This window comes from Pseudophryne corroboree, assembly GCF_028390025.1.
Source record: "Pseudophryne corroboree isolate aPseCor3 chromosome 12 unlocalized genomic scaffold, aPseCor3.hap2 SUPER_12_unloc_1, whole genome shotgun sequence".
In the NCBI taxonomy this organism is placed as follows: domain Eukaryota; kingdom Metazoa; phylum Chordata; class Amphibia; order Anura; family Myobatrachidae; genus Pseudophryne; species Pseudophryne corroboree.
In genome coordinates, this window is record NW_026967485.1 from 416419 (window position 1) to 443991 (window position 27573).

A 27573-nucleotide genomic window follows, 5' to 3' on the forward strand; every position below is an offset into this window, starting at 1 on the left:
CTGCTCAGTAATACTAGTAGTGTGTCTCTCCTGCTCAGTGTCAGTTCTCAGTAGTATCCTCATCAGTGCTCAGTATCACTGCTCATTGTCTTGTGCTGCATTGTGGTGCTCAGCATACTACAGTACATTACTAATAGTCCAGTGCTGCATTTTGCTGCTCAGTGTCAGTTCTAGTATCCTCATCAGTGCTCACTATCACTGCTCATTACATTGTGGTGTTCTGTATACTACAGTAACATAGTAATATAGTAACATATAGTAATATAGTTTTTGAGGTTGAAAAGAGGCAAATTGCCCATCGTGTTCAACCTGTTTTAAGTTGTGATGATTCTACATACTTGCTGAATAATGTTTTATGACTAGTTAACTACTACAACTCATGTTACCCCCGGATTAACCATGTTGATATTTTAAGTATTATAACCTTGGATAGCTTTTTCATTCAGAAATGTATCCATTCCTTTTTTAAATCCAATTACAGAGTCCACCATTACCACCTTCCCTGGCAGGGTATTCCACATCCTGATTGCCCTAACAGTGAAGATCATAGTATCTCACCTGGCAGGTAAGTAGGAGTTGGGCTAGAGCTGTGGAGGATTGCTGCTTGGGCACCCCCTGTCAAGTGAAGGAGATCCAACTGAGGCAGCACAAGGGAACTCTCGAAAGAAGAACAAGGCTAGAGGAAGATCTGAGACAAAGAAATCTGACTTTTACCAGAGCTGACCAGAGGAAAGCACAAACACAGTCCCCCACTACCACAAATAATGCAGTCGAGTTTCCCACATTTGGTTAAATCACAGGGGTCAGCATACCCAGAATGCAATGAATGAACGTCACCCTGGGAGAACAATCTTCATGACCATGGTATCTCCTATGCAAAATAAGTATGATTTGGGATAGGGCTGGGGAGGGCCGCTGCTCAGGCACATCTCTGTCAAGTAAAGGAGATTCAACTGAGGCAGCACAAGGGAACTCTCATCTGGGGACAACAACTGCAGGGAGAACACATATTTTCAGATGAACATGGGAGGGCAGAAGGCTGCCTAAAACTGAAGCACCCCCAAACAACAAACCAAATGCAACTACTAGTGCAAGCATTCCTGGGGGAAGGCCTGCAGCAGATGGATTTGCATATGGTGATGTCATCCAAGCAGTGGGTCAAAGTTGGCTTCAACCCTCGTCTGCATATGAAAAGAAAAAAGGGGTGTGCAGGGCATGGCGGTCTTTTGCGGCGCTTGGATGACCCCTAGTTCGCATTAAACACCTCCACCCTCCTTCGGTGTGGGGCTCATGTTGGCTATGCCCCAGCCCCTGAAGCATTCAAGCTGATTTCTTGCAGCAGCTGGGCACTGTAACAGCTCCAGAGCTGCTCTGTAAAGCAAGTAAAAGGGTGTGGGCCCTGCAGCACTACCTGTAGTTTGCATTGTGCGTTGGAAGGCACAAAGTAAGCAGACGGGAGAAGTCAGGATAGTGCACAAGGGTATAGAAGGAGGGGCTCAAGAAAAAAGAAGTGGAAACAGACAGCAAACTAGGCTGGAGAGAGACCTGAGACAAAGAGATCTGAATTATATGAGAGCCGACCAGGGGAAACACAAATTATGCAGTCAAGTTTCCCACATTTGGGGAAATCGCAGGGGCAGCACACCCAGAGTGCAATGGGTGAGCCTTGCCCTGGGAGAAGCATCTTCATGATCATAGTATCTCACCTGGCAGGTAAGTAGGAGTTGGGCTAGAGCTGGGGAGGGTCGCTGCTCGGGCACCCCCCTGTCAAGTGAAGGAGATCCAACTGAGGCAGCACAAGGGAACTCTCGAAAGAAGAACAAGGCTAGAGGAAGATCTGAGACAAAGAAATCTGACTTTTACCCGAGCTGACCAGAGGAAAGCACAAACACAGTCCCCCACTACCACAAATAATGCAGTTGAGTTTCCCACATTTGGGGAAATCACAGGGGTCAGCATACCCAGAATGCAATGAATGAACCTAACCCTGGGAGAACAATCTTCATGACCATGGTATCTCCTATGCAAAATAAGTATGATTTGGGATAGGGCTGGGGAGGGCCGCTGCTCAGGCACATCTCTGTCAAGTAAAGGAGATTCAACTGAGGCAGCACAAGGGAACTCTCATCTGGGGACAACAACTGCAGGGAGAACACATATTTTCAGATGAACATGGGAGGGCAGAAGGCTGCCTAATACTGAAGCACCCCCAAACAACAAACCAAATGCAACAACTAGTGCAAGCATTCCTGGGGGAAGGCCTGCAGCAGATGGATTTGAATATGGTGATGTCATCCAAGCAGTGGGTCAAAGTTGGCTTCAACCCTCGTCTGCATATGAAAAGAATAAAGGGGTGTGCAGGGCATGGCGGCCTTTTGCGGCGCTTGGATGACCCCTAGTTCGCATTAAACACCTCCACCCTCCTTCGGTGTGGGGCTCATGTTGGCTATGCCCCAGCCCCTGAAGCATTCAAGCTGATTTCTTGCAGCAGCTGGGCACTGTAACAGCTCCAGAGCTGCTCTGTAAAGCAAGTAAAAGGGTGTGGGCCCTGCAGCACTACCTGTAGTTTGCATTGTGCGTTGGAAGGCACAAAGTAAGCAGACGGGAGAAGTCAGGATAGTGCACAAGGGTATAGAAGGGAGGGGCTCAAGAAAAAAGAAGTGGAAACAGACAGCAAACTAGGCTGGAGAGAGACCTGAGACAAAGAGATCTGAATTATATGAGAGCCGACCAGGGGAAACACAAATTATGCAGTCAAGTTTCCCACATTTGGGGAAATCGCAGGGGCAGCACACCCAGAGTGCAATGGGTGAGCCTTGCCCTGGGAGAAGCATCTTCATGATCATAGTATCTCACCTGGCAGGTAAGTAGGAGTTGGGCTAGAGCTGGGGAGGGTCGCTGCTCGGGCACCCCCCTGTCAAGTGAAGGAGATCCAACTGAAGCAGCACAAGGGAACTCTCGAAAGAAGAACAAGGCTAGAGGAAGATCTGAGACAAAGAAATCTGACTTTTACCAGAGCTGACCAGAGGAAAGCACAAACACAGTCCCCCACTACCACAAATAATGCAGTTGAGTTTCCCACATTTGGGGAAATCACAGGGGTCAGCATACCCAGAATGCAATGAATGAACCTAACCCTGGGAGAACAATCTTCATGACCATGGTATCTCCTATGCAAAATAAGTATGATTTGGGATAGGGCTGGGGAGGGCCGCTGCTCAGGCACATCTCTGTCAAGTAAAAGAGATTCAACTGAGGCAGCACAAGGGAACTCTCATCTGGGGACAACAACTGCAGGGAGAACACATATTTTCAGATGAACATGGGAGGGCAGAAGGCTGCCTAAAACTGAAGCACCCCCAAACAACAAACCAAATGCAACTACTAGTGCAAGCATTCCTGGGGGAAGGCCTGCAGCAGATGGATTTGCATATGGTGATGTCATCCAAGCAGTGGGTCAAAGTTGGCTTCAACCCTCGTCTGCATATGAAAAGAAAAAAGGGGTGTGCAGGGCATGGCGGCCTTTTGCGGCGCTTGGATGACCCCTAGTTCGCATTAAACACCTCCACCCTCCTTCGGTGTGGGGCTCATGTTGGCTATGCCCCAGCCCCTGAAGCATTCAAGCTGATTTCTTGCAGCAGCTGGGCACTGTAACAGCTCCAGAGCTGCTCTGTAAAGCAAGTAAAAGGGTGTGGGCCCTGCAGCACTACCTGTAGTTTGCATTGTGCGTTGGAAGGCACAAAGTAAGCAGACGGGAGAAGTCAGGATAGTGCACAAGGGTATAGAAGGGAGGGGCTCAAGAAAAAAGAAGTGGAAACAGACAGCAAACTAGGCTGGAGAGAGACCTGAGACAAAGAGATCTGAATTATATGAGAGCCGACCAGGGGAAACACAAATTATGCAGTCAAGTTTCCCACATTTGGGGAAATCGCAGGGGCAGCACACCCAGAGTGCAATGGGTGAGCCTTGCCCTGGGAGAAGCATCTTCATGATCATAGTATCTCACCTGGCAGGTAAGTAGGAGTTGGGCTAGAGCTGGGGAGGGTCGCTGCTCAGGCACCCCACTGTCAAGTGAAGGAGATCCAACTGAGGCAGCACAAGGGAACTCTCGAAAGAAGAACAAGGCTAGAGGAAGATCTGAGACAAAGAAATCTGACTTTTACCAGAGCTGACCAGAGGAAAGCACAAACACAGTCCCCCACTACCACAAATAATGCAGTTGAGTTTCCCACATTTGGGGAAATCACAGGGGTCAGCATACCCAGAATGCAATGAATGAACCTAACCCTGGGAGAACAATCTTCATGACCATGGTATCTCCTATGCAAAATAAGTATGATTTGGGATAGGGCTGGGGAGGGCCGCTGCTCAGGCACATCTCTGTCAAGTAAAGGAGATTCAACTGAGGCAGCACAAGGGAACTCTCATCTGGGGACAACAACTGCAGGGAGAACACATATTTTCAGATGAACATGGGAGGGCAGAAGGCTGCCTAATACTGAAGCACCCCCAAACAACAAACCAAATGCAACAACTAGTGCAAGCATTCCTGGGGGAAGGCCTGCCGCAGATGGATTTGCATATGGTGATGTCATCCAAGCAGTGGGTCAAAGTTGGTTCAAACACCTTTGCAAAGTTCTATAAGTTTGATACCCTGGCTGAGGAGGACCTCCTGTTTGCTCAATCGGTGCTGCAGAGTCATCCGCACTCTCCTGCCCGTTTGGGAGCTTTGGTATAATCCCCATGGTCCTTACGGAGTCCCCAGCATCCTCTAGGACGTAAGAGAAAATAAGATTTTAAACCTACCGGTAAATCTTTTTCTCGTAGTCCGTAGAGGATGCTGGGTGCCCGTCCCAAGTGCGGTCTACTTCTGCAAGACTTGTATATAGTTATTGCTTACATAAGGGTTATATGTTAGTTTTCATCGGTCTTGGACTGATGCTATGTTGTTTTCATACTGTTAACTGGGTAGTATATCACAAGTTATACGGTGTGATTGGTGTGGCTGGTATGAATCTTGACCTTGGATTAACAAAAATCCTTTCCTCGTACTGTCCGTCTCCTCTGGGCACAGTTTCTCTAACTGAGGTATGGAGGAGGGGCATAGAGGGAGGAGCCAGTGCACACCCAGATCTAAAGTCTTTCTTAAAGTGCCCATGTCTGCTGCGGAGCCCGTCTATCCCCCATGGTCCTTACGGAGTCCCCATCGTCCTCTACGGACTACGAGAGAAAAAAATTACCGGTAGGTTTAAAATGTTATTTTTTTCTCTGCAACCCACTGCTAAATTGTGCTTCCTAGCTGTTTTTTATAAAATCACTTAATTAAATCTAACTCTGATTACGTCAGAGAAGGCCAGGTACCCTACACCATAAGAGGGGGTTTGAAATTTTGACTTGTCTACTTAAAGATCACCAAAATCTGATGACAAGGTCAATTACATCCCTGGGTGGGATTGAACCACCAACCTTTTGGTTAATAGCCCATGTAAGTGCAAGAAATCCTGAAGCACTCACTCATCATGGGAAAGTACCAATGTGTTTCTTACAAAAATTCTCCAGATTATTGACTTTTTAAAGTTTTTCTAGGAAACGTTCTAGATGAATGATTATTAGCCTTTGTCAGTATTGACTTTTGCAAGGTGTCTCTGTGGCGCAATCGGTTAGCATGTTTGGCTATTAACCAAAAGGTTGGTGGTTCAATCCCACCCAGGGATGTAATTGACCTTGTAATCAGATTTTGGTGATCTTTAAGTAGACAAGTCAAAATTTCAAAAAAAAACCCTTATGGTGTAGGGTACCTGGCCTTCTCTGATGTAATCAGAGTTAGATTTGATTAAGTGATTTTATAAAAAAACAGCTAGGAAGCACAATTTAGCAGTGGGTTGCAGAGAAAAAAAAATATGCTGGCAGAAAAGTCCAATTGAGTGATTAAACAGCTCTTCATTTTCTGATTTTATGTTTATGCTAACAAATTTGCTCTCTGAAAAGTGTCCACAAAGCCAAGTCTCTGATTAACACCTTTGTAGGAATGGTTTTTCACCTATTACTGAAATAAACTTGCTTCATTGGAAAGGCATCAAAGATGCATCCTCATTTCAATGTCTACTGAAATAATACAGGTTGACACCAGGAAACGTCACTGCATCCTTGCTGCTTCCTCATGGGGAAGTCTGTTTAATGTGAAAACAAGGTGATATCTAATCAGCACACAGGTAAGGAATTAAGAAAATCTTTCTTTATGGGTGAAGATGTTTCTCACAAATTGTTGTCCCAATGCATCATTGAAATTCAAGATGGAAGATGATTTTCATATATCACTTGTACATTTTGCATTGCTCTTCTGGTGACAATGTAGTTTGTTTTTGTCAATTACCATTTCAGTAATAGGGTAAAGAAAATTAAGTGGATTTTTTAAAGAAAACAATGCTGTCAATATACTATTAAAACAAATTAAAATGATAAAAGTTATTGTACTTTAAGTAAAAATAAAAGAGCCAAAATATCAATCCCAGTTTTTGATTACTTTAATTATAAAAAAAAAAATGCACATAGCAGAGGATAGTTTCGATCAATCAACCTCTGGGTTATGGGCCCAGCATGCTTCCATTGCACTACTATGCTGCTCATGGAAGTGTAAGAGATCCTGAAGACTTAATTGATTAAAGGCCTAAAAGTACTGGACTATAAGGAAAGACTTACTAGGCTGAATATTTATACACTAGAAAAGAGGTGCCTAAGAGGAGATATTATTAATATCTTCAAATATGTAAAGATACATAACAAAGAGTTATCAGAGGAATTATTTATTAAAAGAACACGTGGTCACTCGCTGCGACTGGAGGAAAGTTCAGAATGCAATGGAGGAAAGGTTTCTTCACTGTTAGGGCAATCAGGATGTGGAATTCCCTGCCAGGGAAGGTGGTAATGGCGGACTCTGTAATTGGATTTAAAAAAGGAATGGATACATTTCTGAATGAAAAAGCTATCCAAGGTTATAATACTTAAAATATCAACATGGTTAATCCGGGGGTAACATGAGTTATAGTAGCTAACTAGTCATAAAACATTATTCAGCAAGTATGTAGAATCATCACAACTTAAAACAGGTTGAACACGATGGGCAATTTGCCTCTATTCAACCTCAAAAACTATGTTACTATATTACTATGTTATTGTAGTATACAGAACACCACAATGCAATGAGCAGTGATAGTGAGCACTGATGAGGATACTAGAACTGACACTGAGCAGCAAGATGCAGCACTGGACTATTAGTAATGTACTGTAGTATGCTGAGCACCACAATGCAGCACAAGACAATGAGCAGTGATACTGAGCACTGATGAGGATACTACTGAGAACTGACACTGAGCAGGAGAAACACACTACTAGTATTACTGAGCAGCAATAAGTAACCACTGATACTGAGCACTGATATTGAGATTTCCACTGAGAGAACATAGCCACGTCCTCTCCGCTCTCTCTTCAATGCACGAGTAAAAATGGCAGCAACGCGCAGCTCTTTATATGGAATCCGAATCTCGCGAGAATCCGACAGCGGGATGATGACATTTTCCCTTGTTCAGGTTTTCCGAGTCAGGCGGGAACAACCGAGCCTGCCTCGGACCAGTGTAAACCACGTGGAGTTCGTGGGGAATTCGGTTCTCGGAGAACCGAACCCGCTCCTCTCTACCTTATACCCATCAATTTTTTTATTTTCAATCTAAACCCCTGCAGTTTTCTGTAAGCATCTGCTTCGCTATGATGATCAACAAGTCACAAGGGCAAACACTCAGGGTTTGAGGCGTAGATCTTAGGACCAGCTGCTACAAGCATGGCAGAGGTGTCACTATCACTGGTGACACCCAGAGAGGTGGCGAGGGAGATTGTAATGCAGTGCGCGCAGATAAGCAGCGCAATGGTAAAAAGGAGGCATGGTTTCATAGGTAGGGGCGTGGCCTGGTGGCCTGAATCTACATTTTGTTGCTCCGGGTGTCCCGGGGGTTGGGGGCTGCACCCGGGGACTAGTGTGTGAGCGGTGCTGGCTCCTGCACAGTGACAGGGCATGGCCACCCAGCATGACGCCTCCCTTCTTGACCATGCTGTAATTGCAGTCGCACTGCAGTTCAGCGTGATCATAAAAAATGGTGTAGCCTCCTGCTGGTGCAGACTGTATGTGCGCGCAGGAAGCCGCCACCATTTTTGTGATCACAGCGGCTGAATGTGATGTCATACAGCCGCTGTGACCACGCCCCCTGTGTCTCCTCCGTTGCAGACCCCATTTTGAAGCCTTGCCCCCGCACCGCTCCATCCCTGACTTGGAAATGGAGTGTTGCTGACCCACCTCTCCCCCCCTTCCCCGCCCCGATTGACAGGCAGAGGCGATCACATTCTCTGCGGGGTGCCGCAGAAAATGCAGGCACATGCGTATGCTCTTAGCAATTTTTGCAGTTGGATCGCTTATTGTGATTGCAATCCAACCTGAATCAGGCCTTATTACCTATCACAATGCGCTGCGGGCAGTACAAAATTGGGTTAATATAGGAGAAAAAACCCCAGACCTGTGCTCCTTAACTGTAGTGAGCGAGTGACCACGTGTACAAGCACTCCTGGGGGAAGGTCTGCAGCAGACGGATTTGCATACGGTGATGTAAATCCAAGCAGTGGGCCAAAGTTGACTGGAACCCTCATCTGCATATGAAAAGAGAAAAGGGGCATGCAGGGCATGGCGGCCTTTTGCAGTGCTTGGATGACCCCTAGTTCGCATTAAACACCCCCACCCTCCTTTGGTGTGGGGCTCATGTGGGGCTCATGTTGGCCATGCCCCATCCCCTGATGCATTCAAGCTGATTTCTTGCAGCAGCTGGGCACTGTAACAGCTCCAGAGCTGTTCTGTAAGGCAAGTAAAAGTGTGTGGGCCCTGCAGCACCACCTGTTGTTCGCATTGTGCGTTGGAAGGCACAAATTAAGCAGACGGGAGGAGAAGTCAGGATAGTGCGCAAGGGCATTCTTTTCTCTTAGTCCGGGGGCAAGGCTTCAAAATGGGGTCTGCAACGGAGGAGACACAGGGGGCGTGGTCACAGCAGCTTTTCTCTACAGTCTGCACCAGCAGGAGCCTACACCATTTTTTATGATCACGCTGAACTGCAGTGCGACTGCAATTACAGCATGGTCAAGAAGGGAGGCGTCATGCTGGGTGGCCATGCCCTGTCACTGTGCAGGAGCCAGCACAGCTCACACACTAGTCCCCGGGTGCAGCCCCCAACCCCCGGGACACCCGGAGCAACAAAATGTAGATTCAGGCCACCAGGCCACGCCCCTACCTATGAAACCATGCCTCCTTTTTACCATTGCGCTGCTTATCTGCGCGCACTGCATTACAATCTCCCTCGCCACCTCTCTGGGTGTCACCAGTGATAGTGACACCTCTGCCATGCTTGTAGCAGCTGGTCCTAAGATCTACGCCTCAAACCCTGAGTGTTTGCCCTTGTGACTTGTTGATCATCATAGCGAAGCAGATGCTTACAGAAAACTGCAGGGGTTTAGATTGAAAATAAAAAAATTGATGGGTATAAGGTAGAGAGGAGCGGGTTCGGTTCTCCGAGAACCGAATTCCCCACGAACTCCACGTGGTTTACACTGGTCCGAGGCAGGCTCGGTTGTTCCCGCCTGACTCGGAAAACCTGAACAAGGGAAAATGTCATCATCCCGCTGTCGGATTCTCGCGAGATTCGGATTCCATATAAAGAGCTGCGCGTTGCTGCCATTTTTACTCGTGCATTGAAGAGAGAGCGGAGAGGACGTGGCTATGTTCTCTCAGTGGAAATCTCAATATCAGTGCTCAGTATCAGTGGTTACTTATTGCTGCTCAGTAATACTAGTAGTGTGTCTCTCCTGCTCAGTGTCAGTTCTCAGTAGTATCCTCATCAGTGCTCAGTATCACTGCTCATTGTCTTGTGCTGCATTGTGGTGCTCAGCATACTACAGTACATTACTAATAGTCCAGTGCTGCATCTTGCTGCTCAGTGTCAGTTCTAGTATCCTCATCAGTGCTCACTATCACTGCTCATTGCATTGTGGTGTTCTGTATACTACAATAACATAGTAATATAGTAACATAGTTTTTGAGGTTGAATAGAGGCAAATTGCCCATCGTGTTCAACCTGTTTTAAGTTGTGATGATTCTACATACTTGCTGAATAATGTTTTATGACTAGTTAGCTACTATAACTCATGTTACCCCCGGATTAACCATGTTGATATTTTAAGTATTATAACCTTGGATAGCTTTTTCATTCAGAAATGTATCCATTCCTTTTTTAAATCCAATTACAGAGTCCGCCATTACCACCTTCCCTGGCAGGGAATTCCACATCCTGATTGCCCTAACAGTGAAGAAACCTTTCCTCCATTGCATTCTGAACTTTCCTCCAGTCGCAGCGAGTGACCACGTGTTCTTTTAATAAATAATTCCTCTGATAACTCTTTGTTATGTATCTTTACATATTTGAAGATATTAATAATATCTCCTCTTAGGCACCTCTTTTCTAGTGTATAAATATTCAGCCTAGTAAGTCTTTCCTTATAGTCCAGTACTTTTAGGCCTTTAATCAATTAAGTCTTCAGGATCTCTTACACTTCCATGAGCAGCATAGTAGTGCAATGGAAGCATGCTGGGCCCATAACCCAGAGGTTGATTGATCGAAACTATCCTCTGCTATGTGCATTTTTTTTTTTATAATTAAAGTAATCAAAAACTGGGATTGATATTTTGGCTCTTTTATTTTTACTTAAAGTACAATAACTTTTATCATTTTAATTTGTTTTAATAGTATATTGACAGCATTGTTTTCTTTAAAAAATCCACTTAATTTTCTTTACCCTATTACTGAAATGGTAATTGACAAAAACAAACTACATTGTCACCAGAAGAGCAATGCAAAATGTACAAGTGATATATGAAAATCATCTTCCATCTTGAATTTCAATGATGCATTGGGACAACAATTTGTGAGAAACATCTTCACCCATAAAGAAAGATTTTCTTAATTCCTTACCTGTGTGCTGATTAGATATCACCTTGTTTTCACATTAAACAGACTTCCCCATGAGGAAGCAGCAAGGATGCAGTGACGTTTCCTGGTGTCAACCTGTATTATTTCAGTAGACATTGAAATGAGGATGCATCTTTGATGCCTTTCCAATGAAGCAAGTTTATTTCAGTAATAGGTGAAAAACCATTCCTACAAAGGTGTTAATCAGAGACTTGGCTTTGTGGACACTTTTCAGAGAGCAAATTTGTTAGCATAAACATAAAATCAGAAAATGAAGAGCTGTTTAATCACTCAATTGGACTTTTCTGCCAGCATATTTTTTTTTCTCTGCAACCCACTGCTAAATTGTGCTTCCTAGCTGTTTTTTTATAAAATCACTTAATCAAATCTAACTCTGATTACATCAGAGAAGGCCAGGTACCCTACACCATAAGGGTTTTTTTTTGAAATTTTGACTTGTCTACTTAAAGATCACCAAAATCTGATTACAAGGTCAATTACATCCCTGGGTGGGATTGAACCACCAACCTTTTGGTTAATAGCCAAACATGCTAACCGATTGCGCCACAGAGACACCTTGCAAAAGTCAATACTGACAAAGGCTAATAATCATTCATCTAGAACGTTTCCTAGAAAAACTTTAAAAAGTCAATAATCTGGAGAATTTTTGTAAGAAACACATTGGTACTTTCCCATGATGAGTGAGTGCTTCAGGATTTCTTGCACTTACATGGGCTATTAACCAAAAGGTTGGTGGTTCAATCCCACCCAGGGATGTAATTGACCTTGTCATCAGATTTTGGTGATCTTTAAGTAGACAAGTCAAAATTTCAAACCCCCTCTTATGGTGTAGGGTACCTGGCCTTCTCTGACGTAATCAGAGTTAGATTTAATTAAGTGATTTTATAAAAAACAGCTAGGAAGCACAATTTAGCAGTGGGTTGCAGAGAAAAAAATAACATTTTAAACCTACCGGTAATTTTTTTCTCTCGTAGTCCGTAGAGGACGATGGGGACTCCGTAAGGACCATGGGGGATAGACGGGCTCCGCAGCAGACATGGGCACTTTAAGAAAGACTTTAGATCTGGGTGTGCACTGGCTCCTCCCTCTATGCCCCTCCTCCATACCTCAGTTAGAGAAACTGTGCCCAGAGGAGACGGACAGTACGAGGAAAGGATTTTTGTTAATCCAAGGTCAAGATTCATACCAGCCACACCAATCACACCGTATAACTTGTGATATACTACCCAGTTAACAGTATGAAAACAACATAGCATCAGTCCAAGACCGATGAAAACTAACATATAACCCTTATGTAAGCAATAACTATATACAAGTCTTGCAGAAGTAGACCGCACTTGGGACGGGCACCCAGCATCCTCTACGGACTACGAGAAAAAGATTTACCGGTAGGTTTAAAATCTTATTTTCTCTTACGTCCTAGAGGATGCTGGGGACTCCGTAAGGACCATGGGGATTATACCAAAGCTCCCAAACGGGCAGGAGAGTGCGGATGACTCTGCAGCACCGATTGAGCAAACAGGAGGTCCTCCTCAGCCAGGGTATCAAACTTATAGAACTTTGCAAAGGTGTTTGAACCAACTTTGACCCACTGCTTGGATGACATCACCATATGCAAATCCATCTGCGGCAGGCCTTCCCCCAGGAATGCTTGCACTAGTTGTTGCATTTGGTTTGTTGTTTGGGGGTGCTTCAGTATTAGGCAGCCTTCTGCCCTCCCATGTTCATCTGAAAATATGTGTTCTCCCTGCAGTTGTTGTCCCCAGATGAGAGTTCCCTTGTGCTGCCTCAGTTGAATCTCCTTTACTTGACAGAGATGTGCCTGAGCAGCGGCCCTCCCCAGCCCTATCCCAAATCATACTTATTTTGCATAGGAGATACCATGGTCATGAAGATTGTTCTCCCAGGGTTAGGTTCATTCATTGCATTCTGGGTATGCTGACCCCTGTGATTTCCCCAAATGTGGGAAACTCAACTGCATTATTTGTGGTAGTGGGGGACTGTGTTTGTGCTTTCCTCTGGTCAGCTCTGGTAAAAGTCAGATTTCTTTGTCTCAGATCTTCCTCTAGCCTTGTTCTTCTTTCGAGAGTTCCCTTGTGCTGCCTCAGTTGGATCTCCTTCACTTGACAGGGGGGTGCCTGAGCAGCGACCCTCCCCAGCTCTAGCCCAACTCCTACTTACCTGCCAGGTGAGATACTATGATCATGAAGATGCTTCTCCCAGGGCAAGGCTCACCCATTGCACTCTGGGTGTGCTGCCCCTGCGATTTCCCCAAATGTGGGAAACTTGACTGCATAATTTGTGTTTCCCCTGGTCGGCTCTCATATAATTCAGATCTCTTTGTCTCAGGTCTCTCTCCAGCCTAGTTTGCTGTCTGTTTCCACTTCTTTTTTCTTGAGCCCCTCCCTTCTATACCCTTGTGCACTATCCTGACTTCTCCCGTCTGCTTACTTTGTGCCTTCCAACGCACAATGCAAACTACAGGTAGTGCTGCAGGGCCCACACCCTTTTACTTGCTTTACAGAGCAGCTCTGGAGCTGTTACAGTGCCCAGCTGCTGCAAGAAATCAGCTTGAATGCTTCAGGGGCTGGGGCATAGCCAACATGAGCCCCACACCGAAGGAGGGTGGAGGTGTTTAATGCGAACTAGGGGTCATCCAAGCGCCGCAAAAGGCCGCCATGCCCTGCACACCCCTTTTTTCTTTTCATATGCAGACGAGGGTTGAAGCCAACTTTGACCCACTGCTTGGATGACATCACCATATGCAAATCCATCTGCTGCAGGCCTTCCCCCAGGAATGCTTGCACTAGTAGTTGCATTTGGTTTGTTGTTTGGGGGTGCTTCAGTTTTAGGCAGCCTTCTGCCCTCCCATGTTCATCTGAAAATATGTGTTCTCCCTGCAGTTGTTGTCCCCAGATGAGAGTTCCCTTGTGCTGCCTCAGTTGAATCTCTTTTACTTGACAGAGATGTGCCTGAGCAGCGGCCCTCCCCAGCCCTATCCCAAATCATACTTATTTTGCATAGGAGATACCATGGTCATGAAGATTGTTCTCCCAGGGTTAGGTTCATTCATTGCATTCTGGGTATGCTGACCCCTGTGATTTCCCCAAATGTGGGAAACTCAACTGCATTATTTGTGGTAGTGGGGGACTGTGTTTGTGCTTTCCTCTGGTCAGCTCTGGTAAAAGTCAGATTTCTTTGTCTCAGATCTTCCTCTAGCCTTGTTCTTCTTTCGAGAGTTCCCTTGTGCTGCCTCAGTTGGATCTCCTTCACTTGACAGGGGGGTGCCCGAGCAGCGACCCTCCCCAGCTCTAGCCCAACTCCTACTTACCTGCCAGGTGAGATACTATGATCATGAAGATGCTTCTCCCAGGGCAAGGCTCACCCATTGCACTCTGGGTGTGCTGCCCCTGCGATTTCCCCAAATGTGGGAAACTTGACTGCATAATTTGTGTTTCCCCTGGTCGGCTCTCATATAATTCAGATCTCTTTGTCTCAGGTCTCTCTCCAGCCTAGTTTGCTGTCTGTTTCCACTTCTTTTTTCTTGAGCCCCTCCCTTCTATACCCGTGTGCACTATCCTGACTTCTCCCGTCTGCTTACTTTGTGCCTTCCAACGCACAATGCAAACTACAGGTAGTGCTGCAGGGCCCACACCCTTTTACTTGCTTTACAGAGCAGCTCTGGAGCTGTTACAGTGCCCAGCTGCTGCAAGAAATCAGCTTGAATGCTTCAGGGGCTGGGGCATAGCCAACATGAGCCCCACACCGAAGGAGGGTGGAGGTGTTTAATGCGAACTAGGGGTCATCCAAGCGCCGCAAAAGGCCGCCATGCCCTGCACACCCCTTTATTCTTTTCATATGCAGACGAGGGTTGAAGCCAACTTTGACCCACTGCTTGGATGACATCACCATATTCAAATCCATCTGCTGCAGGCCTTCCCCCAGGAATGCTTGCACTAGTTGTTGCATTTGGTTTGTTGTTTGGGGGTGCTTCAGTATTAGGCAGCCTTCTGCCCTCCCATGTTCATCTGAAAATATGTGTTCTCCCTGCAGTTGTTGTCCCCAGATGAGAGTTCCCTTGTGCTGCCTCAGTTGAATCTCCTTTACTTGACAGAGATGTGCCTGAGCAGCGGCCCTCCCCAGCCCTATCCCAAATCATACTTATTTTGCATAGGAGATACCATGGTCATGAAGATTGTTCTCCCAGGGTTAGGTTCATTCATTGCATTCTGGGTATGCTGACCCCTGTGATTTCCCCAAATGTGGGAAACTCAACTGCATTATTTGTGGTAGTGGGGGACTGTGTTTGTGCTTTCCTCTGGTCAGCTCGGGTAAAAGTCAGATTTCTTTGTCTCAGATCTTCCTCTAGCCTTGTTCTTCTTTCGAGAGTTCCCTTGTGCTGCCTCAGTTGGATCTCCTTCACTTGACAGGGGGGTGCCCGAGCAGCGACCCTCCCCAGCTCTAGCCCAACTCCTACTTACCTGCCAGGTGAGATACTATGATCATGAAGATGCTTCTCCCAGGGCAAGGCTCACCCATTGCACTCTGGGTGTGCTGCCCCTGCGATTTCCCCAAATGTGGGAAACTTGACTGCATAATTTGTGTTTCCCCTGGTCGGCTCTCATATAATTCAGATCTCTTTGTCTCAGGTCTCTCTCCAGCCTAGTTTGCTGTCTGTTTCCACTTCTTTTTTCTTGAGCCCCTCCTTCTATACCCTTGTGCACTATCCTGACTTCTCCCGTCTGCTTACTTTGTGCCTTCCAACGCACAATGCAAACTACAGGTAGTGCTGCAGGGCCCACACCCTTTTACTTGCTTTACAGAGCAGCTCTGGAGCTGTTACAGTGCCCAGCTGCTGCAAGAAATCAGCTTGAATGCTTCAGGGGCTGGGGCATAGCCAACATGAGCCCCACACCGAAGGAGGGTGGAGGTGTTTAATGCGAACTAGGGGTCATCCAAGCGCCGCAAAAGACCGCCATGCCCTGCACACCCCTTTTTTCTTTTCATATGCAGACGAGGGTTGAAGCCAACTTTGACCCACTGCTTGGATGACATCACCATATGCAAATCCATCTGCTGCAGGCCTTCCCCCAGGAATGCTTGCACTAGTAGTTGCATTTGGTTTGTTGTTTGGGGGTGCTTCAGTTTTAGGCAGCCTTCTGCCCTCCCATGTTCATCTGAAAATATGTGTTCTCCCTGCAGTTGTTGTCCCCAGATGAGAGTTCCCTTGTGCTGCCTCAGTTGAATCTCCTTTACTTGACAGAGATGTGCCTGAGCAGCGGCCCTCCCCAGCCCTATCCCAAATCATACTTATTTTGCATAGGAGATACCATGGTCATGAAGATTGTTCTCCCAGGGTGACGTTCATTCATTGCATTCTGGGTATGCTGACCCCTGTGATTTAACCAAATGTGGGAAACTCGACTGCATTATTTGTGGTAGTGGGGGACTGTGTTTGTGCTTTCCTCTGGTCAGCTCTGGTAAAAGTCAGATTTCTTTGTCTCAGATCTTCCTCTAGCCTTGTTCTTCTTTCGAGAGTTCCCTTGTGCTGCCTCAGTTGGATCTCCTTCACTTGACAGGGGGTGCCCAAGCAGCAATCCTCCACAGCTCTAGCCCAACTCCTACTTACCTGCCAGGTGAGATACTATGATCTTCACTGTTAGGGCAATCAGGATGTGGAATACCCTGCCAGGGAAGGTGGTAATGGTGGACTCTGTAATTGGATTTAAAAAAGGAATGGATACATTTCTGAATGAAAAAGCTATCCAAGGTTATAATACTTAAAATATCAACATGGTTAATCCGGGGGTAACATGAGTTGTAGTAGTTAACTAGTCATAAAACATTATTCAGCAAGTATGTAGAATCATCACAACTTAAAACAGGTTGAACACGATGGGCAATTTGCCTCTTTTCAACCTCAAAAACTATATTACTATATGTTACTATATTACTATGTTACTGTAGTATACAGAACACCACAATGTAATGAGCAGTGATAGTGAGCACTGATGAGGATACTAGAACTGACACTGAGCAGCAAAATGCAGCACTGGACTATTAGTAATGTACTGTAGTATGCTGAGCACCACAATGCAGCACAAGACAATGAGCAGTGATACTGAGCACTGATGAGGATACTACTGAGAACTGACACTGAGCAGGAGAGACACACTACTAGTATTACTGAGCAGCAATAAGTAACCACTGATACTGAGCACTGATATTGAGATTTCCACTGAGAGAACATAGCCACGTCCTCTCCACTCTCTCTTCAATGCACGAGTAAAAATGGCGGCAACGCGCAGCTCTTTATATGAAATCCGAATCTCGCGAGAATCCGACAGCGGGATGATGACATTTTCCCTTGTTCAGGTTTTCCGAGTCAGGCGGGAACAACCGAGCCTGCCTCGGACCAGTGTAAACCACGTGGAGTTCGTGGGGAATTCGGTTCTCGGAGAACCGAACCCGCTCCTCTCTACCTTATACCCATAATTTTTTTTATTTTCAATCTAAGCCCCTGCAGTTTTCTGTAAGCATCTGCTTCGCTATGATGATCAACAAGTCACAAGGGCAAACACTCAGGGCTTGAGGCGTAGATCTTAGGACCAGCTGCTACAAGCATGGCAGAGCTGTCACTATCACTGGTGACACCCAGAAAGGTGGCGAAGGAGATTGTAATGCAGTGCGCGCAGATAAGCAGCGCAATGGTAAAAAGGAGGCATGGTTTCATAGGTAGGGGCGTGGCCTGGTGGCCTGAATCTACATTTTGTTGCTCCGGGTGTCCCGGGGGTTGGGGGCTGCACCCGGGGACTAGTGTGTGAGCGGTGCTGGCTCCTGCACAGTGACAGGACATGGCCACCCAGCATGACACCTCCCTTCTTGACCATGCTGTAATTGCAGTCGCACTGCAGTTCAGCGTGATCATAAAAAATGGTGTAGCCTTCTGCTGGTGCAGACTGTATGTGCGCGCAGGAAGCCGCCACCATTTTTGTGATCACAGCGGCTGAATGTGATGTCATACAGCCGCTGTGACCACGCCCCCTGTGTCTCCTCCGTTGCAGACCCCATTTTGAAGCCTTGCCCCCGCACCGCTCCATCCCTGACTTGGAAATGGAGTGTTGCTGACCCCCCTCTCCCCCCCTGCCCCGATTGACAGGCAGAGGCGATCGCATTCTCTGCGGGGTGCCGCAGAAAATGCAGGCACATGCGTATGCTCTTAGCAATTTTTGCAGTTGGATCGCTTATTGTGATTGCAACCCAACCTGAATCAGGCCCTATTACCTATCACAATGCGCTGCGGGCAGTACAAAATTGGTTTAATATGGGAGAAAAACCCCCAGACCTGTGCTCCTTAACTGTACCTGGTGGCTTGTGGAGCGGCTGCCCAGTAATCAGTGTCCACGCCAGTGCGCACACGGTCCACCCCCTACGGCCACGCTCCCCCTCATCAGCGGCCTCGTGATCCGGAAGGGCGGTGTGTGTGTGACTGACCTTAGGAAGAAACCGGAGCCTCCGCTGCAGTGATCCAGCAACCAGGGCACGGGAGTATACAGCGCCGCTGGGAGTGATGAAGCTGCAGTAAAGATGTCTATTAGACCTAGCCTGCTGCAGCCCTTGTAGATTCTCATAAAAAAAGTTCTTATTTTCTTGTCAAAATTTATAGCTAAGAATAGGCTGCCTGAGGCAGGCCCCTGTTAAGTGGCCTGCTACTGAAGGCACCAACTACAAACTGAGCTCCCTGTTCATGGAAGCGGGGTTATAGAGGAGAATGCGCTGAGCATCTTGGGAACAGTCAAAAGCTTTGAGCCGGTTGGTGCCTCAGATCAAGATCCTACTCTACACCCCAATGTGAATCCTTGTGGAGTCCAGTGTACCCCACAGAAGAAATTAATGTGTCACACCCATTGGCAGCAACCTTAGAATAGCTGCTGACGGGCACAATTGAGAAAGGAAGGGGGGGGGGGACATTTGAATCCAGCACATAGATGCAATTCAAATATGTAATTTGAACCTTCCTATTTTAAAATATAATGGATGAACCTCACCCTGTGAGAACAATCTTCATGATATAGAGATTTCATATGCAAAATAAGTATGAGTTGGGATAGGGCTGGGGAGGGTGGCTGCTCGGGCAAGCCCCTCCCCCGTCAAGTTAAGGAGATTCAACTGAGGAGGCACAAGGGAACTCTCGTCTGGGGACAACAACTGCAGGGAGACCACATCTTTTCAGATGAACATGGGAGGGCGGAAGGCTGCCTAATACTGAAGCACCATCAAATATCAAACCATATGCAATAACTAGTACAAGCATTCCTGGGGGAAGGTCTGCAGGAGACGAATTTGCATACGGTGATGTCATCCAAGCAGTGGGCCAAAGTTGGCTGGAACCCTCATCTGCATATGAAAAGAGAAAAGGGTTATGCAGGGCATGGCGGCCTTTTGCGGCGCTTGGATGACCCCTAGTTCGCATTAAACACCTCCACCCTCCTTTGGTGTGGGGCTCATGTTGGCTATGCCCCAGCCCCTGAAGCATTCAAGCTGATTTCTTGCAGCAGCTGGGCACTGTAACAGCTCCAGAGCTGCTCTGTAAGGCAAATAAAAGGGTGTGGGCCCTGCAGCACTACCTGTAGTTCGCATTGTGCGTTGGAAGGCACAAAGTAAGCAGACGGGAGAAGTCAGGATAGTGCGCAAGGGCATAGAAGGGAGCGGCTCAAGAAAAGAGAAGTGGAAACAGACAGCAAACTAGGCTGGAGAGAGACCTGAGACAAAGAGATCTGAATTATACGAGAGTCGACCAGGGGAAACACAAATTATGCAGTCAAGTTTCCCACATTTGGGGAAATCGCAGGGGCAGCACACCCAGAGTGCAATGGGTGAGCCTTGCCCTGGGAGAAGCACCTTCAAGATCATAGTATCTCACCTGGCAGGTAAGTAGGAGTTGGGCTAGAGCTGGGGAGGGTCGCTGCTCGGGCACCCCCCTGTCAAGTGAAGGAGATCCAACTGAGGCAGCACAATGGAACTCTCGAAAGAAGAACAAGGCTAGAGGAAGATCTGAGACAAAGAAATCTGACTTTTACCAGAGCTGAACAGCGGAAAACACAAACACAGTCCCCCACTACCACAAATAATGCAGGCGAGTTTCCCACATTTGGGGAAATCACAGGGGTCAGCATACCCAGAATGCAATGAATGAACCTCACCCTGGGTGAACAATTTTCATGACCATGGTGTCTCCTATGCAAAATAAGTATGATTTGGGATAGGGCTGGGGAGGGCCGCTGCTCAGGCACATCTCTGTCAAGTAAAGGAGATTCAACTGAGGCAGTACAAGGGAACTCTCATCTGGGGACAACAACTGCAGGGAGAACACATATTTTCAGATGAACATGGGAGGGCAGAAGGCTGCCTAATACTGAAGCACCCCCAAACAACAAACCAAATGCAACAACTAGTGCAAGCATTCCTGGGGGAAGGCCTGCAGCAGATGGATTTGCATATGGTGATGTTATCCAAGCAGTGGGTCAAAGTTGGCTTCAACCCTCATCTGCATATGAAAAGAGAAAAGGGGCGTGCAGGGCATGGCAGCCTTTTGCGGTGCTTGGATGACCCCTAGATCGCATTAAACACCCCCACCCTCCTTTGGTGTGGGGCTCATGTTGGCCATGCCCCATCCCATGAAGCATTCAAGCTGATTTCTTGCAGCAGCTGGGCACTGTAACAGCTCCAGAGCTGCTCTGTAAGGCAAGTAAAAGGGTGTGGGCCCTGCAGCACTACCTGTAGTTTGCATTGTGCATTGGAAGGCACAAAGTAAGCAGACGGGAGGAGAAGTCAGGATAGTGCACAAGGGTATAGAAGGTAGGGGCTCAAGAAAAAAGAAGTGGAAACAGACAGCAAACTAGGCTGGAGAGAGACCTGAGACAAAGAGATCTGAATTATACGAGAGCCGACCAGAGGAAACACAAATTATGCAGTCAAGTGTCCCACATTTGGGGAAATCGTAGGAGCAGCACACCCAGAGTGCAATGGGTGAGCTTTGCCCTGGGAGAAGCACCGTCCTGATTATAGTATCTCACCTGGGTGTGCTGCCCCTGCGATTTCCCCAAATGTGGGAAACTTGACTGCATAATTTGTGTTTCCCCTGGTCGGCTCTCATATAATTCAGATCTCTTTGTCTCAGGTCTCTCTCCAGCGTAGTTTGCTGTCTGTTTCCACTTCTTTTTTCTTGAGCCCCTCCCTTCTATACCCTTGTGGACTATCCTGACTTCTCCTCCTGTCTGCTTACTTTGTGCCTTCCAATGCACAATGCAAACTACAGGTAGTGCTGCAGGGCCCACACCCTTTTACTTGCCTTACAGAGCAGCTCTGGAGCTGTTACAGTGCCAAGCTGCTGCAAGAAATCAGCTTGAATGCTTCAGGGGCTGGGGCATGGCCAACATGAGCCCCACACCGAAGGAGGGTGGGGGTGTTTAATGCGAACTAAGGGTCATCCAAGCGCCGCAAAAGGCCGCCATGCCCTGCATACCCCTTTTCTCTTTTCATATGCAGATGAGGGTTCCAGCCAACTTTGGCCCACTGCTTGGATGACATCACTGTATGCAAATCCGTCTTCTGCAGACCTTCCCCCAGGAATGCTTGTACTAGTTGTTGCATTTGGTTTGTCGTTTGGGGGTGCTTCAGTATTAGGCAGCCTTCTGCCCTCCCATGTTCATCTGAAAATATGTGTTCTCACTGCAGTTGTTGTCCCCAGATGGGAGTTCCCTTGTGCTGCCTCAGTTGAATCTCCTTTACTCTACAACTTTTAAAACTTAGCAAAAGTGTTTACTAAATAGCTGCTCGGCAAAGTTGCAATGCCGAGACTCCCTGACCAGCTGCCCAGGATGAACCCACCTTTCTAGTAGAATGGGTCTTCACCTAATTCAGTAACGGCAATCCTGCCGTGGAATGAGCATGCTGAATCTTACCACAGATCCAGCGCATAATGGTCTACATGGAAGCAGGACACCCAATCCTGTTGGGAGCATACAGGACAAACAGAGCCTCTGTTTTCCTAATCTGAACCGTTCTGGTGACATAAATTTTCAAAGTTCTGACCACAGCCAGAGACTTTGACTCAACGAAGGTGTCAGTGGCCAAAGGCACCATGTGGAAAGATGAACCACCTTCGGCAGAAATTGTTGACGTGTCCTCAATTCTGCTCTATCTTCATGAAAGATCAAATAAAGGCTCTTGTGATACTGCATGGTTTGTACTGTTTTCCATGTGCTCCCAGATCTTTCAAGAAAGAAGCATGGTCAAGAAAGTTATGTTTGAAAAGAAACAACATTTACTGTCATTGTTATAGAATTTGGGAGAAAAAACAAGAAGAAATCTGCACTGTTGACGCACTGGACAGAATGAATGAATCATAAAATATAACCTTTATTAAGTATGTATTAAAATTGGATAAATATTAATATTATTATCCCAAACTGCAGTGAAACATAAAGGTTAAAATCACAGAACTAACATACATGTGCATAAGAAGAATAAAGAGATGTGAAAAAAAGGTTTAAAAAGCGTGTCCGTGTGTGATTATTTTTGAAGGCACAACCCTGGCGGGGTTGTTTATATAGATATATATGTTGCTAATAATCACTTTCTAGCGTAATGTTATTAAATAGCTGTTAGTATCTATGTCGTCAGGTACCACTGGGTCGTATCCTATATACTCCTGTGGGAAACTTGACTGCATAATTTGTGTTTCCCCTGGTCGGCTCTCGTATAATTCAGATCTCTTTGTCTCAGGTCTCTCTCCAGCCTAGTTTGCTGTCTGTTTCCACTTCTCTTTTCTTGAGCCGCTGCCTTCTATGCCCTTGTGCACTCTCCTGACTTCTCCTGTCTGCTTACTTTGTGCCTTCCAACGCACAATGCAAACTACAGGTAGTGCTGCAGGGCCCACACCCTTTTACTTGCCTTACAGAGCAGCTCTGGAGCTGTTACAGTGCCCAGCTGCAGCAAGAAATCAGCTTGAATGCTTCAGGGGCTGGGGCATAGCCAACATGAGCCCCACACCGACGGAGGGTGGAGGTGTTTAATGCGAACTAGGGGTCAGCCAAGCGCCGCAAAAGGCCGCTATGCCCTGCATGCCCCTTTTCTCTTTTCATATGCAGACGAGGGTTGAAGCCAACTTTGACCCACTGCTTGGATGACATCACCATATGCAAATCCATCTGCGGCAGGCCTTCCCCCAGGAATGCTTGCACTAGTTGTTGCATTTGGTTTGTTGTTTGGGGGTGCTTCAGTATTAGGCAGCCTTCTGCCCTCCCATGTTCATCTGAAAATATGTGTTCTCCCTGCAGTTGTTGTCCCCAGATGAGAGTTCCCTTGTGCTGCCTCAGTTGAATCTCCTTTACTTGACAGAGATGTGCCTGAGCAGCGGCCCTCACCAGCCCTATCCCAAATCATACTTATTTTGCATAGGAGATACCATGGTCATGAAGATTGTTCTCCCAGGGTTAGGTTCATTCATTGCGTTCTGGGTATGCTGACCTCTGTGATTTCCCCAAATGTGGGAAACTCGACTGCATTATTTGTGGTAGTGGGGGACTGTGTTTGTGCTTTCCTCTGGTCTGCTCTGGTAAAAGTCAGATTTCTTTGTCTCAGATCTTCCTCTAGCCTTGTTCTTCTTTCAAGAGTTCCATTGTGCTGCCTCAGTTGGATCTCCTTCACTTGACAGGGGGGTGCCCGAGCAGCGACCCTCCCCAGCTCTAGCCCAACTCCTACTTACCTGCCAGGTGAGATACTATGATCATGAAGTTGCTTCTCCCAGGGCAAGGCTCACCCATTGCACTCTGGGTGTGCTGCCCCTGCGATTTCCCCAAATGTGGGAAACTTGACTGCATAATTTGTGTTTCCCCTAGTCGGCTCTCATATAATTCAGATCTCTTTGTCTCAGGTCTCTCTCCAGCCTAGTTTGCTGTCTGTTTCCACTTCTTTTTTCTTGAGCCCCTCCCTTCTACACCCTTGTGCACTATCCTGACTTCTCCTCCTGTCTGCTTACTTTGTGCCTTCCGATGCACAATGCAAACTACAGGTAGTGCTGCAGGGCCCACACCCTTTTACTTGCCTTACAGAGCAGCTCTGGAGCTGTTACAGTGCCAAGCTGCTGCAAGAAATCAGCTTGAATGCTTCAGGGGCTGGGGCATGGCCAACATGAGCCCCACACCGAAGGAGGGTGGGGGTGTTTAATGCGAACTAAGGGTCATTCAAGCGCCGCAAAAGGCCGCCATGCCCTGCATACCCCTTTTCTCTTTTCATATGCAGATGAGGGTTCCAGCCAACTTTGGCCCACTGCTTGGATGACATCACTGTATGCAAATCCGTCTTCTGCAGACCTTCCCCCAGGAATGCTTGTACTAGTTGTTGCATTTGGTTTGTTGTTTGGGGTGCTTCAGTATTAGGCAGCCTTCTGCCCTCCCATGTTCATCTGAAAATATGTGTTCTCCCGGCAGTTGTTCTCCCCAGATGAGAGTTCCCTTGTGCTGCCTCAGTTGAATCTCCTTTACTTGACAGAGATGTGCCTGAGCAGCGGCCCTCCCCAGCCCTATCCCAAATCATACTTATTTTGCATAGGAGATACCATTGTCATGAAGATTGTTCTCCCAGGGTAACGTTCATTCATTGCATTCTGGGTATGCTGACCCCTGTGATTTCCCCAAATGTGGGAAACTTGACTGCTTTATTTGTGGTAGTGGGGGACTGTGTTTGTGCTTTCCTCTGGTCAGCTCTGGTTAAAGTCAGATTTCTTTGTCTCAGATCTTCCTCTAGCCTTGTTCTTTTTTTGAGAGTTTCCTTGTGCTGCCTCAGTTTGATCTCCTTCACTTGACAGGGGGGTACCCGAGCAGCGACCCTCCCCAGCTCTAGCCCAACTCCTACATACCTGCCAGGTGAGATACTATGATCATGAAGGTGCTTCTCCCAGGGCAAGGCTCACCCATTGCACTCTGGGTGTGCTGCTCCTGCGATTTCCCCAAATGTGGGAAACTTGACTGCATAATTTGTGTTTCCCCTGGTCGGCTCTCGTATAATTCAGATCTCTTTGTCTCAGGTCTCTCTCCAGCCTAGTTTGCTGTCTGTTTCCACTTCTCTTTTCTTGAGCCGCTGCCTTCTATGCCCTTGTGCACTCTCCTGACTTCTCCTGTCTGCTTACTTTGTGCCTTCCAACGCACAATGCAAACTACAGGTAGTGCTGCAGGGCCCACACCCTTTTACTTGCCTTTCAGAGCAGCTCTGGAGCTGTTACAGTGCCCAGCTGCTGCAAGAAATCAGCTTGAATGCTTCAGGGGCTGGGGCATAGCCAACATGAGCCCCACACCGACGGAGGGTGGAGGTGTTTAATGCAAACTAAGGGTCATCCAAGCGCCGCAAAAGGCCGCCATGCCCTGCATACCCCTTTTCTCTTTTCATATGCAGATGAGGGTTCCAGCCAACTTTGGCCCACTGCTTGGATGACATCACCGTATGCAAATCCGTCTTCTGCAGACCTTTTCCCAGGAATGCTTGTACTAGTTGTTGCATTTGGTTTGTTGTTTGGGGGTGCTTCAGTATTAGGCAGCCTTCTGCTCTCCCATGTTCATCTGAAAATATGTGTTCTCCCTGCAGTTGTTGTCCCCAGATGAGAGTTCCCTTGTGCTGCCTCAGTTGAATCTCCTTTACTTGACAGAGATGTGCCTGAGCAGCGGCCCTCCCCAGCCCTATCCCAAATCATACTTATTTTGCATAGAAGATACCATTGTCATGAAGATTGTTCTCCCAGGGTGAGGTTCATTCATTGCATTCTGGGTATGCTGACCCCTGTGATTTCCCCAAATGTGGGAAACTCGACTGCATTATTTGTGGTAGTGGGGGACTGTGTTTGTGCTTTCCTCTGGTCAGCTCTGGTAAAAGTCAGATTTCTTAGTCTCAGATCTACCTCTAGCCTTGTTCTTTTTTTGAGAGTTTCCTTGTGCTGCCTCAGTTGGATCTCCTTCACTTGACAGGGGGGTGCCCGAACAGCGACCCTCCCCAGCTCTAGCCCAACTCCTACTTACCTGCCAGGTGAGATACTATGATCAGGAAGGTGCTTCTCCCAGGGCAATGCACTCTGGGTGTGCTGCTCCTACGTGTTCCCCAAATGTGGGACACTTGATTACATAATTTGTGTTTCCTCTGGTCGGCTCTCGTATAATTCAGATCTCTTTGTCTCAGGTCTCTCTCCAGCCTAGTTTGCTGTCTGTTTCCACTTCTCTTTTCTTGAGCCGCTCCCTTCTATGCCCTTGTGCACTATCCTGACTTCTCCCGTCTGCTTTCTTTGTGCCTTCCAACGCACAATGCAAACTACAGGTAGTGCTGCAGGGCCCACACCCTTTTACTTGCTTTACAGAGCAGCTCTGGAGCTGTTACAGTGCCCAGCTGCTGCAAGAAATCAGCTTGAATGCTTCAGGGGCTGGGGCATAGCCAACATGAGCCCCACACCGAAGGAAGGTGGAGGTGTTTAATGCGAACTAGGGGTCATCCAAGCGCCGCAAAAGGCCGCCATGCCCTGCACACCCCTTTTTTATTTTCATATGCAGACGAGGGTTGAAGCCAACTTTGACCCACTGCTTGGATGACATCACCATATGCAAATCCATCTGCTGCAGGCCTTCCCCCAGGAATGCTTGCACTAGTAGTTGCATTTGGTTTGTTGTTTGGGGGTGCTTCAGTATTAGGCAGCCTTCTGCCCTCCCATGTTCATCTGAAAATATGTGTTCTCCCTGCAGTTGTTGTCCCCAGATGAGAGTTCCCTTGTGTTGCCTCAGTTGAATCTCCTTTACTTGACAGAGATGTGCCTGAGCAGCGGCCCTCCCCAGCCCTATCCCAAATCATACTTATTTTGCATAGGCGATACCATGGTCATGAAGATTGTTCTCCCAGGGTGAGGTTCATTCATTGCACTCTGGGTATGCTGACCCCTGTGATTTCCCCAAATGTGGGAAACTCGACTGCATTATTTGTGGTAGTGGGGGACTGTGTTTGTGCTTTCCTCTGGTCAGCTCTGGTAAAAGTCAGATTTCTTTGTCTCAGATCTTCCTCTAGCCTTGTTCTTCTTTCGAGAGTTCCCTTGTGCTGCCTCAGTTGAATCTCCTTCACTTGACAGGGGGTGCCCGAGTAGCAATCCTCCACAGCTCTAGCCCAACTCCTACTTACCTGCCAGGTGAGATACTATGATCTTCACTGTTAGGGCAATCAGGATGTGGAATTCCCTGCCAGGGAAGGTGGTAATGGCGGACTCTGTAATTGGATTTAAAAAAGGAATGGATACATTTCTGAATGAAAAAGCTATCCAAGGTTATAATACTTAAAATATCAACATGGTTAATCCGGGGGTAACATGAGTTATAGTAGCTAACTAGTCATAAAACATTATTCAGCAAGTATGTAGAATCATCACAACTTAAAACAGGTTGAACACGATGGGCAATTTGCCTCTATTCAA

The 27573-nt window shown here is 47.1% G+C and overlaps 18 non-coding genes and 7 pseudogenes across 18 annotated transcripts; 14 read left to right on the top strand and 11 right to left on the bottom strand.

The window, feature by feature from the left end:
• Positions 1-724: 724 nt before the first annotated feature.
• LOC134982694 (U1 spliceosomal RNA) lies at positions 725-888 on the bottom strand. Its single transcript, XR_010191368.1, has one exon. It is a non-coding gene; the product is annotated as a U1 spliceosomal RNA (small nuclear RNA).
• A 691-nt stretch (positions 889-1579) lies between these two features.
• Positions 1580-1721, bottom strand: LOC134982864 (U1 spliceosomal RNA; annotated as a pseudogene).
• A 152-nt stretch (positions 1722-1873) lies between these two features.
• Positions 1874-2037, bottom strand: LOC134982476 (U1 spliceosomal RNA). Its single transcript, XR_010191169.1, has one exon. It is a non-coding gene; the product is annotated as a U1 spliceosomal RNA (small nuclear RNA).
• A 692-nt stretch (positions 2038-2729) lies between these two features.
• On the bottom strand, positions 2730-2871 carry LOC134982866 (U1 spliceosomal RNA; annotated as a pseudogene).
• Positions 2872-3023: 152 nt separating this feature from the next.
• On the bottom strand, positions 3024-3187 carry LOC134982479 (U1 spliceosomal RNA). The gene has a single exon (XR_010191171.1). It is a non-coding gene; the product is annotated as a U1 spliceosomal RNA (small nuclear RNA).
• Positions 3188-3879: 692 nt separating this feature from the next.
• LOC134982867 (U1 spliceosomal RNA) lies at positions 3880-4021 on the bottom strand (annotated as a pseudogene).
• Positions 4022-4173: 152 nt separating this feature from the next.
• Positions 4174-4337, bottom strand: LOC134982480 (U1 spliceosomal RNA). The gene has a single exon (XR_010191172.1). It is a non-coding gene; the product is annotated as a U1 spliceosomal RNA (small nuclear RNA).
• A 1304-nt stretch (positions 4338-5641) lies between these two features.
• On the top strand, positions 5642-5715 carry TRNAN-AUU (transfer RNA asparagine (anticodon AUU)). Its single transcript has one exon. It is a non-coding gene; the product is annotated as a tRNA-Asn (tRNA).
• Positions 5716-11554: 5839 nt separating this feature from the next.
• TRNAN-AUU (transfer RNA asparagine (anticodon AUU)) lies at positions 11555-11628 on the bottom strand. Its single transcript has one exon. It is a non-coding gene; the product is annotated as a tRNA-Asn (tRNA).
• A 1304-nt stretch (positions 11629-12932) lies between these two features.
• On the top strand, positions 12933-13096 carry LOC134982481 (U1 spliceosomal RNA). The gene has a single exon (XR_010191173.1). It is a non-coding gene; the product is annotated as a U1 spliceosomal RNA (small nuclear RNA).
• A 152-nt stretch (positions 13097-13248) lies between these two features.
• LOC134982868 (U1 spliceosomal RNA) lies at positions 13249-13390 on the top strand (annotated as a pseudogene).
• A 692-nt stretch (positions 13391-14082) lies between these two features.
• LOC134982482 (U1 spliceosomal RNA) lies at positions 14083-14246 on the top strand. Its single transcript, XR_010191174.1, has one exon. It is a non-coding gene; the product is annotated as a U1 spliceosomal RNA (small nuclear RNA).
• A 152-nt stretch (positions 14247-14398) lies between these two features.
• Positions 14399-14540, top strand: LOC134982869 (U1 spliceosomal RNA; annotated as a pseudogene).
• Positions 14541-15232: 692 nt separating this feature from the next.
• LOC134982483 (U1 spliceosomal RNA) lies at positions 15233-15396 on the top strand. Its single transcript, XR_010191175.1, has one exon. It is a non-coding gene; the product is annotated as a U1 spliceosomal RNA (small nuclear RNA).
• A 152-nt stretch (positions 15397-15548) lies between these two features.
• Positions 15549-15690, top strand: LOC134982870 (U1 spliceosomal RNA; annotated as a pseudogene).
• A 691-nt stretch (positions 15691-16381) lies between these two features.
• On the top strand, positions 16382-16545 carry LOC134982695 (U1 spliceosomal RNA). The gene has a single exon (XR_010191369.1). It is a non-coding gene; the product is annotated as a U1 spliceosomal RNA (small nuclear RNA).
• Positions 16546-19850: 3305 nt separating this feature from the next.
• Positions 19851-20013, bottom strand: LOC134982851 (U1 spliceosomal RNA). The gene has a single exon (XR_010191509.1). It is a non-coding gene; the product is annotated as a U1 spliceosomal RNA (small nuclear RNA).
• Positions 20014-20165: 152 nt separating this feature from the next.
• LOC134982740 (U1 spliceosomal RNA) lies at positions 20166-20329 on the bottom strand. The gene has a single exon (XR_010191409.1). It is a non-coding gene; the product is annotated as a U1 spliceosomal RNA (small nuclear RNA).
• A 674-nt stretch (positions 20330-21003) lies between these two features.
• Positions 21004-21159, bottom strand: LOC134982328 (U1 spliceosomal RNA). The gene has a single exon (XR_010191035.1). It is a non-coding gene; the product is annotated as a U1 spliceosomal RNA (small nuclear RNA).
• Positions 21160-23520: 2361 nt separating this feature from the next.
• Positions 23521-23684, top strand: LOC134982679 (U1 spliceosomal RNA). The gene has a single exon (XR_010191352.1). It is a non-coding gene; the product is annotated as a U1 spliceosomal RNA (small nuclear RNA).
• A 152-nt stretch (positions 23685-23836) lies between these two features.
• On the top strand, positions 23837-23971 carry LOC134982977 (U1 spliceosomal RNA; annotated as a pseudogene).
• Positions 23972-24672: 701 nt separating this feature from the next.
• Positions 24673-24836, top strand: LOC134982733 (U1 spliceosomal RNA). The gene has a single exon (XR_010191403.1). It is a non-coding gene; the product is annotated as a U1 spliceosomal RNA (small nuclear RNA).
• Positions 24837-24988: 152 nt separating this feature from the next.
• On the top strand, positions 24989-25151 carry LOC134982930 (U1 spliceosomal RNA). Its single transcript, XR_010191557.1, has one exon. It is a non-coding gene; the product is annotated as a U1 spliceosomal RNA (small nuclear RNA).
• A 671-nt stretch (positions 25152-25822) lies between these two features.
• LOC134982642 (U1 spliceosomal RNA) lies at positions 25823-25986 on the top strand. Its single transcript, XR_010191319.1, has one exon. It is a non-coding gene; the product is annotated as a U1 spliceosomal RNA (small nuclear RNA).
• A 975-nt stretch (positions 25987-26961) lies between these two features.
• On the top strand, positions 26962-27125 carry LOC134982511 (U1 spliceosomal RNA). Its single transcript, XR_010191200.1, has one exon. It is a non-coding gene; the product is annotated as a U1 spliceosomal RNA (small nuclear RNA).
• Positions 27126-27573: the final 448 nt, after the last annotated feature.